The sequence below is a fragment of the Amblyomma mixtum genome, chromosome 3 (genome assembly GCF_055824585.1).
Source record: "Amblyomma mixtum isolate Tamu chromosome 3, ASM5582458v1, whole genome shotgun sequence".
Taxonomy (NCBI): Eukaryota; Metazoa; Arthropoda; class Arachnida; order Ixodida; family Ixodidae; genus Amblyomma; species Amblyomma mixtum.
In genome coordinates this window covers 39,075,505-39,093,405 of record NC_143014.1, presented here as the reverse complement: position 1 = coordinate 39,093,405, position 17,901 = coordinate 39,075,505, and the positions used below count along the sequence as shown (strand labels likewise).

At 49.0% G+C, this 17,901-nt stretch overlaps 6 non-coding genes across 6 annotated transcripts; all 6 read left to right on the top strand.

Moving 5' to 3' along the window:
* The first annotated feature begins 2,178 nt into the window (after nt 1-2,178).
* TRNAS-GCU (transfer RNA serine (anticodon GCU)) lies at nt 2,179-2,260 on the top strand. The gene has a single exon. It is a non-coding gene; the product is annotated as a tRNA-Ser (tRNA).
* Nucleotides 2,261-4,756: 2,496 nt separating this feature from the next.
* TRNAS-GCU (transfer RNA serine (anticodon GCU)) lies at nt 4,757-4,838 on the top strand. Its single transcript has one exon. It is a non-coding gene; the product is annotated as a tRNA-Ser (tRNA).
* Nucleotides 4,839-7,339: 2,501 nt separating this feature from the next.
* TRNAS-GCU (transfer RNA serine (anticodon GCU)) lies at nt 7,340-7,421 on the top strand. Its single transcript has one exon. It is a non-coding gene; the product is annotated as a tRNA-Ser (tRNA).
* A 1,794-nt stretch (nt 7,422-9,215) lies between these two features.
* On the top strand, nt 9,216-9,297 carry TRNAS-GCU (transfer RNA serine (anticodon GCU)). The gene has a single exon. It is a non-coding gene; the product is annotated as a tRNA-Ser (tRNA).
* Nucleotides 9,298-17,015: 7,718 nt separating this feature from the next.
* Nucleotides 17,016-17,097, top strand: TRNAS-GCU (transfer RNA serine (anticodon GCU)). The gene has a single exon. It is a non-coding gene; the product is annotated as a tRNA-Ser (tRNA).
* Nucleotides 17,098-17,608: 511 nt separating this feature from the next.
* TRNAS-GCU (transfer RNA serine (anticodon GCU)) lies at nt 17,609-17,690 on the top strand. The gene has a single exon. It is a non-coding gene; the product is annotated as a tRNA-Ser (tRNA).
* Nucleotides 17,691-17,901: the final 211 nt, after the last annotated feature.

Below are 17,901 nucleotides of genomic sequence, written 5' to 3'. Positions count from 1 at the left end.
TCTGATTGCTGACAATTCTAGGTGAGTCTTACAGGCGTTTGAGTACCTAAACCGATCATGCCCAAACCGAAGTCATTGACTGACTGACCCTGTTCATAAGCATATGATTAGCATAATTGAGAGAGATTGTGCGCAAATTTTTTAATGCTATCGGTTACTTCTACTGTATGTGGGTTTAAAAGCTCCCGTGTCATAAGTTTTCTAGGCATGACACAAATATATCATAACTGTACAGAATAAAAAAAACAAATTGAACGAAAATATATAGCATTGAATAAATAAAAAAGAAAAGGCCTTGCTTGTGTCTGCTTATCATGCTGTTTGAAAGTTTCTTTTTGTGTAGAGTTTTCCAGGATGTCCAGCTTGAACGACTGTATTACTGAGCAAATGTAGCGCGCGCGGCAGTAGGCAGCCTGCGGGACTCCATGAGACGCTTGTGCGATTCCGGGAATCGCCCAGCGGAAACAGCGTTGCATACTTTGCAACATACTTGCATACTTTTCTCACAGCCTTCTTATGCGCTAGTCTTTTAATTAACTATGTCAAACCAACTAGCCCAGCTTTCCGCCTTGATTGCATTGATTTCTTCAAAAGACTCGCCAACTGTTAACGAAATGCTGCCTTCATGAAGTAGACTGTGAAATGAAAAAAAAAAATTACCCGGAAAGTTTTGCTGGGGTGTGTTTTTATGGGTTAAACTCACGCCCGGTACCTCCAGCGGAGAGTGACACCTGCGCACGCATCTCGGCGTTTCATATACACTGCCTTTGAAATGAGTTTCGAGCCTTTCAGTGTCAGTTCTAGGGAGCGCTCGGATTCTTTTTTTTTTTTTACGAAGGTAAGACATTTTAGGTGGATTGTGAAGTCATAAAACTGCTTTGAAAACAGTTGTTTACATGTATGTGTTCTTGTGGGGAGCCATTCCTCTCGGGACGCAAAACTGGCCGCTGGTGGCGCTGAATGGAGTGCCGACAGTGGAGGCGCCTGGCGGTGCCCGGCAGTGGCGGTGATTCTAGTACAGTATAGTACTGGTGGCAAAATCTCTATGCAATGAAATAGCGGAGGATATGCTACCACACTCACTTGTGTGAGAACTATAATTTGCTGTCTTCATCAATAGCTGTAAAAGCGCCCTATTTTCAACATTAACGATGTTAAACTTGCCTGAAACAAAGAAATCAGTGTCAGGCAGAGCGCACTGTCAGAAAAAGCTGTGAGTTCGCAATGTACACAAAAGGAACATCGATAAAAATCTTTATAAGGAAGCCCAAATGCTATACCTGCACCTGAAAAAAGTTTGGCTAAGGCTTAGCTTTTAAGTCTGGATATCTCGAAGCGAAAAGCTTCGTGGAGGTGCTCGTTTCATACATATGGTTACAATTTAAGTATAGCTTTCAAGCTTTTCCAAAACGTGTTGTCTTAGGTATATATATACAAAGCTTGTAAAATCGTTATACAAGGCTATTAAAATCTCTTCTCCTCTTGGGACGGCGGCGGCGAAGGGTAAAATGGTGGCGAGTAGGTGAAGTGGCGACGAAGCGCGCGACGTAGCGCGCAGCCTCTTTTATGGCCGACGCTGCCGCTCACGGGTTCTCGCAACGCATTGCGAAAGAACCTTCTCCTCTTGGGACGGCGGCGGCGACCGCGTGGCAGCGGCGAGGGGTAAATCGGTGGCGAGGAGGAAAAGTGGCGACGGAGCTCGCGCCGCGGCGGCGCCGAAGGGTTTTTTTTTCCTTTATTGCCTTCAAAGGCGTGGGAATACAGTGCATTACAACATATGTGACTATTTACATGGCTATTTACATGGCTACAGCACTCCTCGCTTCCAGCGACCATTCCAACTTCTTCAGTTGGGATAGATTCTGGAAAAGGGATACAATTTCTTCGTCAAAACCTCGGTCTTTTAACACATCGTAAATTTTCAGGACACTCTCAACAAAATATTGATACACAGATCTGGCTCCAGGATCACAAGGGCGATATGCCATGGCACTACGCCACACTGCATGCAAGCCAAGTAGAAAAATGGTGTCATATGGAGCTCCATCGTCTTCGACAGGCGGCTCACGCGAAGCGCGGTGTTGACGAGCCTAGTGAAGCTTTTCGCTTCAAGAATCTGAGGAACGTATGACGAGGTGGCCGAGTGGACGGCAATAAAGAAAAAAAAAAAAAAAAAAAAAAGAGGTGGCCGAGTGGTTAAGGCGATGGACTGCTAATCCATTGGGCTCTGCCCGCGTGGGTTCGAATCCCATCCTCGTCGGTTTTGGTCGCATTTTTTTTTAAACCTCATTAGCGCCACAGAAAGACGACAGATGTGACAGAAACACAAAGAGCAGAACTACGAACATACACCACTCGTGCTGGTCGTTTCACGCCTCTCTCCTTTCCCCGGTGCTAAATGGGTACAGTGAGCCTCAGTGGCTATGACGCTCGCCTGCTGACCCGAAAGACGCCAGTTCGATCCCGGCCGCGGCGGTGGAATTGCGATGGCGGCGAAGTTCAAGATTGGTCCCGCCGCGGTGGCTCTGTAGTTAAGGCGCTCGTCTACCGAGCAGGAGTACCCGGGTTCGAGCCCGACCGCGGTGGCCGCGTTTCGATGGAGGCGTAACGCTAAAAGGCGCCCGTGTGCTGTGCGATGGCAGTGCACGTTAAAGATCCCCAGGTAGTCGAAATTATTCCGGACACTTCCACTACGGCACCACGTTCTCTCTTTCCTCTTTCGCTCCCCCTTTCCTCCCTACCCTTACGGCGCGGTTCAGGTGTCCACCGAGATGTCCCTGTACACCCGGTTTTATCGTACAAGTATTTAGGCATTACCTTGTGTAGCGACTTGTCCTGGAGCACACACGTTACGAACATAATTTCATCTGCTAATAAAACACTTGGATTTTTAAGACGTCATCTCCGCCTAGCCCCTAAACATGTAAAGTTATTAGCATACAAATCTCTTGTTAGACCAAAATTAGAATATCCTTCACCCATTTGGGACCCGCACCAAGCTTACCTTATAAATACACTCGAATCAGTCCAAAAGAGAGCAGCCAGATTCATCCATTCATCGTATTCTTACAACATCAGTGTATCAGCGTTGAAAGCTGAATCCGACTTATTGCCCTTATCGCTTCGTCGCCGCATTGCCAGCCTTTGCTTGTTCCATAAATTTTTCCATAATTCACTAGGCCACGCACCCTACATCGTCCCTCCAGCCCGCATATCTCATCGCACTCGTCATCCTTTTCAAGTTTCCAGACCTCGTGCCCGTACTACCACCTTTGCCGCATCATTTTTTTCCCGTACTGCAGCAGACTGGAACGACCTACCCAACAAAATCGCAGCCATCATGTGCTCATCCAACTTTGCTAATAATGTTACCAGTCATGTTTCTTTGTTTTAACACTTGCTCACCAAAATATATGTACCCACCCCTTATGTAATACCCCTCGCGGGTCTTTAAGGTAATAAAATGAAATGAAATGAGATACCGCGCCATTTCCTTTTCCCAAATTTCCAATTCTTATTATGAGTTCTAGTGGCCCGTGTGCTGTGCGATGTCAGTGCACGTTAAAGATCCTCAGGTGGTCGAAATTATTCCAGACACCTCCATTACGGCACCTCGTTCTCTCTTTCCTCTTTCATTCCTACCTTCCTCCCTACAATTACGGCGTGGTTGAGGCGTCCACCGAGATGTGAGACATATACTGCGCCATTTCCTTTCGTCAATAACCAATTATTATTATAAGGTCTAGAGGCCCGTGTATAGTGCGATGTCAGTGCACGTTAAGGAACCTCATGTGGCCGAAATTTCCGCAGCCCTTCACTACGGCGTCCCTCACAGCCTGAGTCATTTTAGGACGTTAAACCACATAAACCAATCCAAGTTTCCACCTTTAATGAAGCCTGTCAGACCACTGACCGGCCCGTAACCCTAGCGGTCTCCCGAGGCTGCCCGGGGGTATCGTCGGCGCCGTCGTCTGCATTGCGCAGCTAGCTGGCGTTCCCTTATCATGTCGTTTGAGAATTCCTTTCTGTGTAGAGTTGTATAGGATGTTCAGAGTTTGTTCGAGTGTGTTTCTATGGGTCGAACTCACGCCCGGTACACCCAGTCAAGGGTGACACATTCGCACGCATCTCGGCGTTTTAAAGATACACTGCCTTTGAAATGAATTTTGAGCCTTTCAATATCTGTTCTAGAGAGCGGTGGGTGTGTTTTTTTGATTCCGAAAGTAATTAAGTAATAAGACATTATATTTGGACTGTGAAGTCATAAAACTGCTTAGAACACAGTTTACATGGGTTCCTGGGGGGGGGGAGCTGTTTTACTCGGGACGCAAAACTGGCCGCTGGAGGCGCTGAATGGAGTGCCGATGGTGGAGGCGCCTGGCAGTCGCTGGCGATGGCGGCGGCCGTGCTAGGATGCCTATAGTACTGGTTATATTTTAGTACAGTATAGTACTGCTGGAAAAAAATATATGCAATGAAATGGCGGAGGACATGCTACCGCACTCACTTTTGTGAGAAATATAATTTGCTGTTTTCATCAGTTGCTGTAAGAAGCGCCCTATTTTCAACATGAAGGACGTTAAACTTGCCTGAAACAAAGAAGTCAGTGTCAGGCAGAGCGCACTGTCAGAAAAAGCTGCGAGTCCGCAATGTACACAAAATAAACATCGATAAAAATCTTTATCTGTAAGCCCGCATGCTTTACTTGCACCTGAAAAATAGAACATATGTGTGACGAATAAAGACAAAAAAATAAGGCGAGGTGGCCGAGTGGTTAAGGCGATGGACTGCTAATCCATTGGGCTCTGCCCGCGTGGGTTCGAATCCCATCCTCGTCGTTTTTGGTCGCATTTTTTTTTTAAACCTCATTGGCACCCAAGGCTTCCTTTAGCGCCACAGAAAGACGACAGATGTGACAGAAACACGAAGCAGAACTACGAACATACACCACTCGCGCTGGTCGTTTCACGCCTCTCGCCTTTCCCCGGTGCTCAACGGGCACTGGGAGCCCCAGTGGCTATGGCTCTCGGCTGCTGACCGGAAATGCGCGAGTTCGATCCCAGCCGCGGCGGTGGAATTGCGATGACGGTGAAGTTCTAGATTGGTCCCGCGGCGTTGGCTCTGTAGTTAAGGCGCTCGTCTACCGAGCCGGAGTACCCGGGTTCGAGCCCGACCGCCGCGGCCGCGTTTCGATGGAGGCGTAACGCTAAAAGGCGCCCGTCTGCTGTGCGATGTCAGTGCACGTTAAAGATCCCCAGGTGGTCGAAATTATTCCGGACACCTCCACTACGGCACCTCGTTCTCTCTTTCCTCTTTCGCTCCCACCTTCCTCCCTACCCATACGTCGCGGTCCAGGTGTCCACCGAGAAGTGATACAGATACTGCGCCTTTTCCTACCCTCAATAACCAATTATTATTACAAGTTCTAGAGGTCCGTGTATTATGCGATGTCAGTGCACGTTAAGGAACCCCAGGTGATCGAAATTTCCAGAGCCCTTCACTACCGCGTCCCTCATAGGCTGAGTAGTTCTTGGACGTTAAACCCCCATAAACCAAAACAAGTGTCTACCTTGAATGAAACCTGCCATAAGGGTGCCGCGACCTAATAGGTTTAGCAGTGCATGCTGACAAACTCGCGCCTTACAGAACAGCCAGAAAGGAGTACCCAACACCACATAAATCCCTCAGTAAGTTAGAAGAGAACACCCTTAGGAGACTACAAACCAACACATACCCAACGCCAGCTAAGTTGCACCAGTGGTACCCTACCCTATACTCTCCTCAGTGCCCACACTGTGGAGAGGTAGCCAACCTCCACCATATGGTGTGGGCATGCCAACTTATTCCCTTAGTTGACTCCATTCCAAACACCTCAGAGGAGCAGTGGGAGGCTATTCTGCTCAGCGATGATCCTGACCATCAGCACTGGCTGGTGGGGAGGGCCAGCTCAGCAGCAGCAGCCAGTGGACTACCGGACTAGGCGGCCCACACACATGTTCTAAGAATATTGAGCAAATAAAGATGTTTTAAATCAATCAATCAATCAATAAATCAATCAATCAATGTCAGATCACTGACCGGCCCGTAACCCTAGCGGTCGCCGCAGGCTGCCCGTGGTATCGTCTGCGCCGTCGTCTGCATTGCGCAGCTAGCTGGCGGTCGCTTATCATGTCGCTTGAGAATTCCTTTCCATGTACAGTTTTCTAGGATGTTCAGGTTTTGTTCGAGCGTGTTTCTATGGGTCGAAATCGCGCCCGGTAAACACAACCGAGGGTCACACATGCGCACGCATCTCGGCGTTTTAAGGATACACTGCCTTTGAAATGAGTTTTGAGCCTTTGAATGTCTATTCTAGGGGGCGCTGGGTGTTTTTTTTATTACGAAAGAAAGACAGTATAGATGAACTGTCAAGTCATAAAACTGCTTTGAAAACAGTTGTTTAAATATATGTGTTCTTGTGTGGAGCCATTCCTCTCGGGACGCAAAACTGGCTGCTGGTGGCGCTGAATGGAGTGCCGACAGTGGAGGCGCCTGACGGTGCCCGGCAGTGGCGGTGATTCTAGTACAGTATAGTACTGGTGGCAAAATCTCTATGCAATGAAATGGCGGAGGATATGCTACCACACTCACTTGTGTGAGAACTATAATTTGCTGTCTTCATCAATAGCTGTAAAAGCGCCCTATTTTCAACATTAAGGATGTTAAACTTGCCTGAAACAAAGAAATCAGTGACAGGCAGAGCGCACTGTCAGAAAAAGCTGTGAGTTCGCAATGTACACAAAAGGAACATCGATAAAAATCTTTATAAGGAAGCCCAAATGCTATACTTACACCTGAAAAAAGTTTGGCTGAGGCTTAGCTTTTAAGCCTGGATATCTCGAAGCGAAAAGTTTCGTGGAGATGCTCGTTTCATACATATGGTTAAAATTTAAGTATAGCTTTCAAGCTTTTCCAAAACGTGTTGTCTTAGGTATATATATACAAAGCTTGTAAAATCGTTATACAAGGCTATTAAAATCTCTTCTCCTCTTGGGACGGCGGCGGCGAAGGGTAAAATGGTGGCGAGTAGGTGAAGTGGCGACGAAGCGCGCGACGTAGCGCGCAGCCTCTTTTATGGCCGACGCCGCCGCTCACGGGTTCTCGCAACGCCTTGCGGAAGAACCTTCTCCTCTTGGGACGGCGGCGGCGACCGCGTGGCAGCGGCGAGGGGTAAATCGGTGGCGAGGAGGAAAAGTGGCGACGGAGCTCGCGCCGCGGCGGCGCCGAGTGGTGGCTCACGCGAAGCGCGGTGTTGACGAGCCTAGTGAAGCTTTTCGCTTCAAGAATCAGAGGAACGTATGACGAGGTGGCCGAGTGGTTAAGGCGATGGACTGCTAATCCATTGGGCTCTGCCCGCGTGGGTTCGAATCCCATCCTCGTCGGTTTTGGTCGCATTTTTTTTTAAAACCTCATTAGCGCCACAGAAAGACGACAGATGTGACAGAAACACAAAGAGCAGAACTACGAACATACACCACTCGTGCTGGTCGTTTCACGCCTCTCTCCTTTCCCCGGTGCTAAATGGGTACAGTGAGCCTCAGTGGCTATGACGCTCGGCTGCTGACCCGAAAGACGCCAGTTCGATCCCAGCCGCGGCGGTGGAATTGCGATGGCGGCGAAGTTCAAGATTGGTCCCGCCGCGGTGGCTCTGTAGTTAAGGCGCTCGTCTACCGAGCAGGAGTACCCGGGTTCGAGCCCGACCGCGGCGGCCGCGTTTCGATGGAGGCGTAACGCTAAAAGGCGCCCGTGTGCTGTACGATGGCAGTGCACGTTAAAGATCCCCAGGTAGTCGAAATTATTCCGGACAGCTCCACTACGGCACCTCGTTCTCTCTTTCCTCTTTCGATCCCCCTTTCCTCCCTACCCTTACGGCGCGGTTCAGGTGTCCACCGAGACGTGAGACAGATACTGCGCCCTTTCCTTTCCTTAATATCCAATTCTTATTATGAGTTCTAGTGGCCCGTGTGCTGTGCGATGTCAGTGCACGTTAAAGATCCTCAGGTGGTCGAAATTATTCCAGACACCTCCACTACGGCACCTCGTTCTCTCTTTCCTCTTTCATTGCTACCTTCCTCCCTACAATTACTGCGTGGTTGAGGCGTCCACCGAGATGTGAGACATATACTGCGCCATTTCCTTTCGTCAATAACCAATTATTATTATAAGTTGTAGAGGCCCGTGTATTGTGCGATGTCAGTGCACGTTAAGGAACCTCAGGGGGCCGAAATTTCCGGAGCCCTTCACTACGTCGTCCCTCATAGCCTGGGTCATTTTAGGAATTTAAACCACATAAACCAAACCAAGTTTCCACCTTTAATGAAGCCTGTCAGACCATTGACCGGCCCGTAACCCTAGCGGTCGCCCGAGGCTGCCCGGGGGTATCGTCGGCGCCGTCGTCTGCATTGCGCAGCTAGCTGGCGTTCCCTTATCATGTCGTTTGAGAATTCCTTTCTGTGTAGAGTTGTATAGGATGTTCAGAGTTTGTTCGAGTGTGTTTCTATGGGTCGAACTCACGCCCGGTACACCCACTCGAGGGTGACACATTCGCACGCATCTCGGCGTTTTAAAGATACACTGACTTTGAAATGAATTTTGAGCCTTTCAATGTCTGTTCCAGAGGGCGGTGGGTGTGTTTTTTTGATTCCGAAAGAAAGACATTATATATGGTCTGTGAAGTCATAAAACTGCTTAGAACACAGTTTACACGTGTTCCTGGAAGGGGGGGGGGGAGCTGTTTCACTCGGGACGCAAAACTGGCCGCTGGAAACGCTGAATGGAGCGCCGATGGTGGAGGCGCCTGGCGGTCGCTAGCGGTGGCGGCGGCCGTGCTACGATGCCTATAGTACTGGTTATATTTTAGTACAGTATAGTACTGCTGGCAAAATATATATGCAATGAAATGGCGGAGGACATGCTACCGCACTCACTTTTGTGAGAAATATAATTTGCTGTTTTCATCAGTTGCTGTAAGAAGCGCCCTATTTTCAACATGAAGGACGTTAAACTTGCCTGAAACAAAGAAGTCAGTGTCAGGCAGAGCGCACTGTCAGAAAAAGCTGCGAGTCCGCAATGTACACAAAATAAACATCGATAAAAATCTTTATCTGTAAGCCCGCATGCTTTACTTGCACCTGAAAAATAGAACATATGTGTGACGAATAAAGACAAAAAAATAAGGCGAGGTGGCCGAGTGGTTAAGGCGATGGACTGCTAATCCTTTGGGCTCTGCCCGCGTGGGTTCGAATCCCATCCTCGTCGTTTTTGGTCGCATTTTTTTAAAACCTCATTGGCACCCAAGGCTTCCTTTAGCGCCACAGAAAGACGACAGATGTGACAGAAACACGAAGCAGAACTACGAACATACACCACTCGTGCTGGTCGTTTCACGCCTCTCGCCTTTCCCCGGTGCCAACGGGTACTGGGAGCCCTAGTGGCTATGGCTCTCGGCTGCTGACCGGAAATGCGCGAGTTCGATCCCAGCCGCGGCGGTGGAATTGCGATGACGGTGAAGTTCTAGATGGGTCCCGCCGCGTTGGCTCTGTAGTTAAGGCGCTCGTCTACCGAGCCGGAGTACCCGGGTTCGAGCCCGACCGCCGCGGCCGCGTTTCGATGGAGGCGTAACGCTAAAAGGCGCCCGTCTGCTGTGCGATGTCAGTGCACGTTAAAGATCCCCAGGTGGTCGAAATTATTCCGGACACCTCCACTACGGCACCTCGTTCTCTCTTTCCTCTTTCGCTCCCACCTTCCTCCCTACCCATACGGCGCGGTTCAGGTGTCCACCGAGAAGTGATACAGATACTGCGCCTTTTCCTACCCTCAATAACCAATTATTATTACAAGTTATAGAGGTCCGTGTATTATGCGATGTCAGTGCACGTTAAGGAACCCCAGGTGGTCGAAATTTCCAGAGCCCTTCACTACCGCGTCCCTCATAGCCTGAGTAGTTCTTGGACGTTAAACCCCCATAAACCAAACCAAGTTTCTACCTTGAATGAAACCTGCTACTTTCAAATTATCGAGGGGCTTTAGTGTGGGGACTGGGGTGAACCCACGGAGTGCGGGAAACGAGCGCGGGCAGTCGCCCGGTGGCCGGCACCATGGTTGGAGCTACGGCAGTGGAATAAATGTGTGTGTGCTGTTAACAAGGGTCGTCATTCCCTCGGTAACACGACATGGTGGCAGCGGTGCGTCAACGGTGAAGTGAACACGGAAGACGACCGAGTGGTGAGCGACCACGCATCAATAAGCCTTCAGCATGCCTGACGAGAGAGAAGACACCACACAAAGGGCCGCCGCAGCGCAGCATGGAAATGGCGGGAACTTCTTCAATCCCTTCGCCATCGAGCTTCCCGAAAAGCTGGACTTCCGCGACCCAGAGAATTGGAAACGCTGGATTGAAAGGTGGGAACGCTACCAACTCGTATCTTCGCTGCACCTCCGTGACGAAACAACGCAAGTAAACACCTTCTTGTACGCGATGGGGAAGGAAGCTGAAGATATTTGAGCGTCACTGAAGTTGACAGGCGCTCAAATGGCGAACTCTGCTACTGTTAAAAGCAAGTTTGACGAGCATTTCATGCTCTGCATGACATAATTTACGAGAGGGCAATGTTCAACCGTCTGGTTCAGCAGAGCAGTGAGTCGGCCGAGGCGTTCATTGCAGACTTACACAAACTTGCCGAGATGTGCGAATACGGCGAACTCAAGGATGAGCTCATTCGTGACCGCCTCATAGTACGCCTTTTGGACGTTGGACTCAGCGAGAGGATGCAACTCGATCCCAGGTTTCACTACGGCGTCCCTCATAGCCTGAGTAGTTCTTGGACGTTAAACCCCCATAAACCAAACCAGGTTTCTACCTTGAATGAAACCTGTCATAAGGGTTCCGCGACCTAATAGGTTTAGCAGTGCATGCTGACAAACTCGCGCCATACAGAACAGCCAGAAAGGAGTACCCAACAGCACATAAATCCCTCAGTAAGTTAGAAGAGAACACCCTTAGGAGACTACAAGCCAACACATACCCAACGCCAGCTAAGTTGCACCAGTGGTACCCTACCCTATACTCTCCTCAGTGCCCACACTGTGGAGAGGTAGCCAACCTCCACCATATGGTGTGGGCATGCCAACTTATTCCCTTAGTTGACTCCATTCCAAACACCTCAGAGGAGCAGTGGGAGGCTATTCTGCTTAGCGATGATCCTGACCATCAGCACTGGCTGGTGGGGAGGGCCAGCGCAGCAGCAGCAGCCAGTGGACTACCGGACTAGGCGGCCCACCCACATGCTCTAAGAATATTGAGCAAATAAAGATGTTTTCAATCAATCAATCAATCAATCAATCAATCAATCAATCAATCAATCAATCAATCAATCAATCAATCAATCAATCAATCAATCAATCAATCAATCAATGTCAGACCACTGACCGGCCCGTAACCCTACCGGTCGCCGGAGGCTGCCCGTGGGTATCGTCTGCGCCGTCATCTGCATTGCGCAGCTAGCTGGCGTTCGCTTATCATGTTGTTTGAGAATTCCTTTCCATGTACAGTTTTGTAGGATGTTCAGGTTTTGTTCGAGCGTGTTTCTATGGGTCGAAATCGCGCCCGGTAAACACAACCGAGGGTCACACATGCGCACGCATCTCGGCGTTTTAAGGATACACTGCCTTTGAAATGAGTTTTGAGCCTTTGAATGTCTATTCTAGGGGGCGCTGGGTGTTTTTTTTATTACGAAAGAAAGACACTATAGATGGACTGTGAAGTCATAAAACTGCTTTGAAAACAGTTGTTTACATGTATGTGTTCTTGTGGGGAGCCATTCCTCTCGGGACGCAAAACTGGCCGCTGGTGGCGCTTAATGGTGTGCCGACGGTGGAGGAGCCTGACGGTCGCTGGCGGTGGCGGTGACGCTGCTACGGTGCCTATAGTACTGGTTGTATTTTAGTACAGTATAGCACTGGTGGCAAAATCTGTATGCGATGAAATGGCGGAGGATATGCTACCTCATTCACTTCTGTGAGAAGTATAATTTGCTCTTTTCATCAGTTACTGTAAGAAGCGCCCTATATTCAATATGAAGGATGTTAAACTTGCCTGAAACAAAGAAATCAGTGTCAGGCAGAGCGCACTGTCAGAAAAAGCTGGGAGTTCGCAATGTACACAAAATAAACATCGATAAAAATATTTATCTGTAAGCCCGCGTGCTTTACTTGCACCTGTAAAATTGACGAAATGTGTGACGAGTGGCCGAGTGATCACGAAGGAAAAAGGCTGCTCCCCGGAATCACAGTGTCATCGTGTGAAAACATGTGTGGTGCTGTAAACGGATATTTGCGTGAGGTTGTCCTTTCCTTCAGGTTGTTGGAAGTGCGTTTTTCACTAGAATACCTGTATAACGTTCCCAAAAAGAAGCTGTATAAGGATCTGGTTGATATTATGCTGCCGCCACCTTTGTATCGTGCACCTTACTGTGGAGGCCCAGGGCAGGATATTTTAAAACGGGTGAAAAAGATGCCGGTCCGGCCGACAGTGAAAACATTCTTTTTCAAATTGCAGTCTAATACACTACCCGTTAAAACCTGGCTCCATGAAAATGGAATCTTTGTCCCATGGTCAACAAATTGCCTATTATGTAAGCAGCCGGAGACAATTGAACATGTTTTCCTAGACTGCTGGGACGCCATACTTTTCTGGGATGTCCTGCAGAGAACCATCAAGAAAGAACTACCACTGCACCCTTATGGTATCAGATTTCTACCAGTTGATCGCAAAGAGGTACCCTATGACTTATTAATGCTTCTTGGCCTCCACAGCTTGTGGAAAACGCGAATGCAAGTAAGGCATGCGGATATAAACACTCGTAGTACACGTGAGAACTTTGTTGAAAGTGCTGTTCATCTGCGGGAATGTTACCGGGCGCAGCGTGACCCACCCCAGTGGGTAACACTACTAGATGATCTAGCGAAACTTAAGAAATTTTAACTTCACCCGTATCAGCTCAAGTGTAGCTGAAGTGTTGTTATTGTTTTCATGTCAATCTCGAAAATAAAGACAAAAGAAAGACGAGGTGGCCGAGTGGTTAATGGACTGCTAATCCATTGGGCTCTGCCCGCGTGGGTTCGAATCCCATCCTCGTCGTTTTTGTTCGCTTTTCTTTTTAACCTCAATGGCACCCACGGCTTCCTTTAGCGCCACAGAAAGACGACATATGTGTAAGAAACACGAAGAGCAGAACGACGAACATACACCGCTTGTGCTGGTCGTTCTAAGGAGTCACGCCTCTCTCCTTTCCCCGGTGCTAAATGGGTACAGTGAGCCTCAGTGGCTATGGCGCTCGGCTGCTGACCCGAAAGGCTCGAGTTCGATCCCAGCCGCGGTGGTCGAATTTCGATGGAGGCGAAGTTTTAGATTGGTTCCGCCGCGGTGGCTCAGTGGTTAAGGCGCTCGTCTACCGAGGCGGAGTACTCGGGGTCGAGCCGGACCGCGGCCGGCGCGTTTCGATGGAGGCGTAACGCTAAAAGGCTCCTGTCTGCTGTGCGATGTCAGTGCACGTTAAAGATCCCCAGTTGGTCGAAATTATTCCGGACACCTCCACTACGGCACCTCTTTCTCTCTTACCTCTTATTGCGAAAGCAATACTACTTGCACTTTCATGCCTTTGCCGTGCCGCGGCGTTGACCACCATCGTGCCGCAGCCGTGACCACCATTGACCTTCATTTGACCTTGATTGCATTATATTGTATTAGATTGGATTAGATCAGATCGGATTGTATTGGATTAGATTAGATTACGTTAGATTACATTATATTAGAGTAGATTACATTGGATTGGATAGGAGTGGATTGGATTGGAATTGATTGGATTGGAATGGAATGGATTGGAGTGTATTGAATTGGATTATATTGGATTGGATTGCATTCGAATGGATTGGATTGGATTGTATAACCGATGCATCATTACAGGTCTAACCACAAGCACCACCACCAGCTACACTACCAGCTGTACCATGGCGTAGGTACGGATATTGCTTTCGCAATTACCGGGCTTAACCAAGCTAAGCCACAGCGAATTTTTTTCGCTCCCACCTTCCTCCCTACCCATACGGTGCGGTTCAGGTGTCCACCGAGATGTGAGACAGATACTGCGCCTTTTCCTACCCTCAATAACCAATTATTATTACAAGTTCTAGAGGTCCGTGTGTTATGCGATGTCAGTGCACATTAAGAAACCCCAAGTGGTCGAAATTTCCAGAGCCCTTCACTACGGCGTCCCTCATAGCCTGAGTAGTTCTTGGACGTTAAACCCCATAAACCAAACCAAGTTTCCACCTTTAATGAAGCGTGTCAGACCATTGACCGGCCCGTAAACCTAGCGGTCGCCCGAGGCTGCCCGGGGGTATCGTCGGCGCCGTCGTCTGCATTGCGCAGCTAGCTGGCGTTCCCTTATCATGTCGTTTGAGAATTCCTTTCTGTGTAGAGTCGTATAGGATGTTCAGAGTGTTCGAGCGTGTTTCTCTGGGTCGAACTCACGCCCGGTACACCCATCCGAGGGAGACACATGCGCACGCATCTCGGCGTTTTAAAGATACACTGCCTTTGAAATGAATTTTGAGCCTTTCAATGTCTGTTCTAGGGCGCGCTGGGCGTTTTTTTTTATTACGAAAGAAAGACATTATATGTGGACTGTGAAGTTATAAAACTTCTTTGGAAACAGCTGTTTACACGTGTTCCTGTGGGGAGCCATTCCACTCGTTACGCGAAACTGCCCGCTGGTGGCGCTGAATAGAGTGCCGACGGTGGAGGAGCCTGGCTGTCGCTGGCGGCGGTGGTGGTAGTTTAGTACAGTATAGTGTTGGTTGCAAAATCTGTATGCAGTGAAATGGTGGAGGATATGCTACTACATTCACTTTTGTGAGAAATATAATTTGCTGTTTTCATCAGTTGCTGTAAGAAGCGCCCTATTTTCAATATGAAGGATGTTAAACTTGCCTGAAACAAAGAAATCAGTATGGGGCAGAGCGCACTGTCAGAAAAAGCTGCGAGTTCGCAATGTACACAACAGAAACATCGATAAACACTCTTTATCTTGCAGCCCGCATGCTTTACTTGCACAATGGAAAATTGAAGAAATGTGTGACGAGGTGGCTGAGTGCATATGAAGGTGGCAAAAATCCTGTGTAGCTTCTGAATGTTCGCACGAGAGCAATGCAGAACCTGCATTACATACCCGAGATGCTAATAAAAAAAAGGTTGTGGACTGTAGCCCTGGCGAAAATTGAGAGGTTGGTGCCTTTCCATTTCCCAGCTCTGTCACTTGCGTCTTTAGTTTGCTCTTTCCAATACTCCTCGTTTTCGCGATAAGCATCGAGCGGAACGCGTGAATACTTGCCCGGGGTCGTCGCCCTCGGTACGTTGGCGAAATGGCCAGGGTGGGATGGTCACCATCCATGCCAGAGTTCAAGGCACTTAGACCAATTAACCCCTCTACCGGTGACTTGGCTGAACTCGCGTACGCACCCGGCAGCCTCACTTATGCTACCCTCATCAACAGGGAAAACTGCAACGTCATCTGCATAAGCTAGCAGCTAAACTCAAAGGAAACTGCAACGTCATCTGCATAAGCTAGCAGCTAAACTTCAGCTGCTTGTAACCTAAAACCAGTAATACTGTTGTTTTATATTATTTCCATACACAGCGAATGGGAACGTTGCAGCAGAACGAACCTGTTCTGGCGGGTAAAAGACGGGGAGCTGGGACTAGGGCACCTCTTTTTAAGGCAGCTGGTGAACAGTTTTTTTTTTTGTGCCGTAACAGACCCGTTCTTTTTCACCGAGTGCCAATTGAGGCTGCGGCGATTGCTACCGGAGTTTGTTGTATCCAAAGAAGAGCTCTCAGGTGGAATTTTTGGTTACTACAAAGCAATTGTAGCTAGTGTTAGGTTCATTTCTGCACGTTTTTCCAGCAATTATTTCTACAAAACTAAAAGGAAAGAGTTGTACCGTGACCTTTGTGATACTGTTTTCCCAGAGCCCATGTACAGGGCCTTGTACAGTGGGGGCCCGGGAAGTGATGTTTTAAAAAGGGTGTAGAAAATGCAGGTGCCACCAGAAGTAAAGACCTTTTTTTTAAAAAAAATTACACACTAGGACGCTACCAGCTAAACTGTTTTTAGAGGGACAGGATTTATTTTTATCGTGGGGAACGAACTGCTCAATTTGTAAACAGCCCGAAACAATAGACCATGTTTTTTTCATTGCTGGGGAGGAGTTTATTTTTGGGATATGTTACAAAAGAACTACCCCTTGACGCGTAGGGAATTCGTTATTTAAGCACTGATAATGAGGATGTTGTACCATTTGATCTCATAATGCTCTTGGGCTTCCACTGCATATGGCGCTCAAGAATGGCAGGCTATCGTTGTGATACAGATACACGACCTGCACGAATTTACTTTCGGGAAAGAATGGAGTAGTTTCTTGCCATCCAGAAAGACGCCGCGGAGCCTCCCGAGTGGATTTCAAGACTAGAGACGTTGCGTATGTTACAGGAATTTTAATCTGACGAAGCCAGACTCGCGCTGACTGACCACGACAGTGTCGTATGTACAGTCGTGAGCAAAAGTGGAGAGATCGGCGCTTCGGCGGCGGGAGCAGTTGCGGGGCCGCCCCACGGCGCTGCTATCTCGCCGTGCTCGCTCGCTGCGAGAGTGCCTCGAGTGACGACAAACTTCCCCCTCGCTCTCGCGCTGGTGTTTATCACGACTGACACCCGCGCGAGAGCGAGGGGGAAGTTTGTCGTCACTCGAGGCACTCTCGCAGCGAGCGAGCGCGGCGAGATAGCAGCGCCGTGGGGCGGCCCCGCAACTGCTCCCGCCGCCGAAGCGCCGATCTCTCCACTTTTGCTCACGACTGTACATAACGTTTGTGTGTTTTTTGGTTAAATGTTATGCGCCAAAGCCAGGCAATAAATAAAGAAAAACGAGGTGGCCGAGTGGTTAAGGCGATGGACTGCTAATCCACTGGGCTCAGCCCGCGTGGATTCAAATCCCATCCTCGTCGTTTCTGTTCGCGAATCACGTTTCGCCGTTGTCACACGGCTCGCTACCGTTCTCGGTTTCGGCATCCACCGGCCGGGTGCAACGAACGAAGTGACGCGATGATCGGCAGAGCGAAGCAGTAGTTGCAAATATCTTACAATGCAGTGTCTACAGTGCCGTCCGACGGCGCCGTCCGGTGGCAGCACTGTCTCCACTGCCGTAGTACATACATCGGCGTAGTACCTCCTGCAAGCCGTCCGCGCCAAGGCAACGCCTCTGCGACGGAGCCTTGACGGTCTGACAACCACGCGTCTGAGACGCGCCAGCGTCTGAAAGCCGTGCTAAGATTTCATGCTGTCGTAAATAACAAGCCCCGGGATAAGGGAGTGTCAAAAATGAATCCTCCTCGAGGATCGCTGATCTGTACCGAGTTGTACATCTCGATGCCGATGTACACAAAATAAACATCGATAAAAATCTTTATCTGTAAAGCCGTGTTCTTTACTTGCATCAGAAAAATTGATCAAACGTGTGACGAGGTGGCCGAGTGGTTAAGGCGATGGACTGCTAATCCATTGGGCTCTGCCCGCGTGGGTTCGAATCCCATCCTCGTCGTTTTTGTTCGCTTTCCTTTTTTAACCTCATTGACACCCATTGCTTCCTTTAGCGTCACAGAAAGACGACAGATGTGAAAGAAACACGAAGAGGAAAACGACGAGCATACACCGCTCGTGCTAGACGTTTCATTGAGTTAGGCCTATTGCCTTTTCCCGGTGCTAAATGGGTACAGTGAGCCTCAGCGGTGGCTCAGTGGTCGTGGTGCTCG